Below are 3,392 nucleotides of genomic sequence, written 5' to 3'. Positions count from 1 at the left end.
TAAATGAGCTGGGTACTAAAAGTGATCTTTTAAGAAAACTATTATTGTAATTTTATTAATTATTATTATTTGTTAAACATGATGTATGTAATTGATTGTTGTTTTGTTTTATACTAAAGGACATTATAAATTGTAAATTTTGCTAAACATTTGTAAAGTACCTATTTGTTATTTTTTTGATATCTTAAATCTTATACCGTTTAATTTGTAGATTATTTACAGCTAAAATCAAATAAAACAACTTTTAGTTAAAAAATTCCAAAATATCGGCGGCAAAAAAATAATTCACTAAAAAAAAATATAAAAATGTGTTCATCGTAAATTAATATATTAGTATAACGACCTATACCATAATAGTTTACAGTAAAAACAATATAAAAAGAACATATGTGATGAGTGATCGCTGATCAGTGTTTTGTGTACATTGATTGGACAATTATGTAAACGCATTCCAAAAAAAAAAAAAAATGTATCATGTCAATGTACGTATGCCGTAGGGCTAATATTAAAAAGTGGCCTGAAAATATCGGTTTGCCCGGTAAGAATTTTGGAGCCACTCCGCCCCTGGGTAATGCATAATTAATAGTACACAAACTTACCCATGCGTAACATTACATTATGATAACCCAAAATCATTAATCGTACGTGATATATTTCACGAAGTCGTATTGTTTTTATTATTTAGATAACATAAATACAATTTAAAGTTATCAATTTGATAACATTAGATTTTTTTTTCATTTAATTAATACAAATTCATTAATCGGGTACCTCTAAATAGCGGTCTTTATTTTCAGTCCTTTCGGTGACCGTTATATTATGGAAGTTCTACTGTATTATATATTATAATATGATGATTATGGTTCGGAAGTTATTGGTGTTGCATATTATTCTATATGCTCTTGGTTTATAGACGACTATTAATTTAACGACAATATATAGTTTGATTTGGAATTTTGAATAATTTTGAATTTTTATAAATATTCATTAAATTTTCTTGCATATTTTACAATATTTTCGTGCATAATTACATATGCATATTTGTATATTTTTTCATTTTTAGCTCTTAATACTTCCGAACCCTAATGGTTATACTTTTATTTTTACTACTTTATTATAATTGTATGATATATTAATTTATATAAAGTAATAAAAAAAAACTGATTTAAAATGTTATTTTATAATAGGTACAACCATTACTTATAAATACTAGTATCAATGGTACAATATATAATAATTTATATTTTATAATATATTTGAAATACATAAAATATTGCAATTTATTTCCAATATCACCTATAATTTATAACATATTGGTATAATATTTAACAAGTATTTATAACATAACTAGCTGTCCCACCCGACGTTGTACAGGCCAAAGATTTGTATTTTTAATAAATGTATTAGTACAAAATGCATATGCCATACCTATTTCTTCTAATTATAGTATTAATATAATATGTAACGAACTGTAACAATTTAGATTGACAAAAAAAATTTATTTTTTTGTATTCTAAAAAAAAATTATGTGTGAGCTACCCTTTACCTATTTACAGCCTATATGAGTTGAAAAATCAAGCTGTATACATCCTCCAATTTTCGAGTTACATTCTATTGAAATAACTTTTATTGACTTTTTTAAAACCTTATCCGTAAATAGACCTATTTATTACTGAAAACCGTATTAAAATAAGTAGAGTTCATTTCGAGATATGCTCGGACATACGAAAAAGGGGCAGTGTTTCTTTACTATATTATGCATGTTAGGTATATACAAAAAAACCTTCCTCTTGAATCACTCTCTCAATTAAAAAAAACCACATCAAAATCTGTTGCGTAGTTTTAAAGATCTAATCATAGGTACAGGGTGAAAAAGGGACTTTGTTTTATAATAATATATTAATATGTTAAGTATTAATATATTAATATTTCATATTTAGGTATACTAAATTACCAGGACTGATTTCATTGTCGGCATGTTTGTGTAATAAACGTAAAATCTTACATTAAGTATATAATACAACAGCAGACTCAATTCTTGTATTTTTAGATTTCGAATTAAAATTGTACCTGCTTTGTACTTGATTTCTACAAATGTTTATTTATGATACTGTTGTATTGTTCACACATAGTATATATTATTGTCCACGCTTGACAATCAACTTTCAGTATGCATAAGCAGGGCCAGTGCTAAATATTTTGCTGCCCTGTGCAGTTAAAAAAATGCCACCCCTTTCAATAATTTTCGCATATAATTAGTACATAGTATTATTTATACAAAATGAACAAAATTAATTATAAACTGGGCTATATTACATTTTATATTGTTACACTTGATAATATTTTTTTCACAAAAGTTTGTTATGTACATTCATAAAAATAAATGGTAGTTCATATTTATAATTAATATATAATTCATACAACCTAACCTCACTGGGTTGCATTACAACATTGTATGTTATATTTTTGGCTACTGTAGTTTCAGAAGGTACAGTGGCATCTACAACTGTTAAAGAGTCAACAATTTCATTGGGTTATACTACAACTACAGCATTTGAAATATCTAATCAAGAGGAAGAACCCGTAACACGTACCTACCACTATCAAAGTAAAAAGGTGGGCAAGTGGATGTCTCTCTGCTGTACAGTAGGTTACAAGTGGGTCACTGTATAATGGATGGTATTAAATTTGAATTCAATGATATAATATCGATGTATAAGAAAAACGATTCTGAGCGGAGACTGAATCTAGGTATAAGATATATTATACTTATATCTATGGTATTAAAAAAAAAAATTGACCTATAATAGGTACCTATAATAAATTCCAAATTAATCATATCACAATATCCATTAGGTACTTATAATATAACGCGTTATACATCAGCAACAAACCTTGATACTATCATAGATATATAATAGTATAGGTACTTTAAAAGTTTCAAGTACCCATGAATAATAGTATACAATCACAACAAAATAACTAAAATAGTTATTCTAGGTTTTTATTATATTAATTTCGTCCAAATTTGTACTTAAAATTACTATAAAAATAAACTGTGTAAATGTATTTTTTAGATTTTTTGGTAACAGAATTAATTACTTACATGGAATCTTGTTTTAAATTTTTAATTCTTAGATACAAAAATTGAACATTTTATAAATTTTGTCAAAATTTGATCTTTAAATGCTTATAAAAAAAAATTGTGCCTATGCATTTTTAATATTTTTCAACTGATATTGTAACAATATATCAGGAGCTTTGTATTAAATGTATACACTTTTTAGCCCAACAGATTAAAATTTATTGATATTTATAGAAAAAAAAACTAAAAAATTTTTATGAATTTATAACTCGAAATAATTTGCAAATTTTCGTGATTTTTCCATATT

This window comes from Acyrthosiphon pisum, chromosome X, assembly GCF_005508785.2.
Source record: "Acyrthosiphon pisum isolate AL4f chromosome X, pea_aphid_22Mar2018_4r6ur, whole genome shotgun sequence".
Classification (NCBI taxonomy): Eukaryota; Metazoa; Arthropoda; class Insecta; order Hemiptera; family Aphididae; genus Acyrthosiphon; species Acyrthosiphon pisum.
This window is presented reverse-complemented; position numbering follows the sequence as displayed.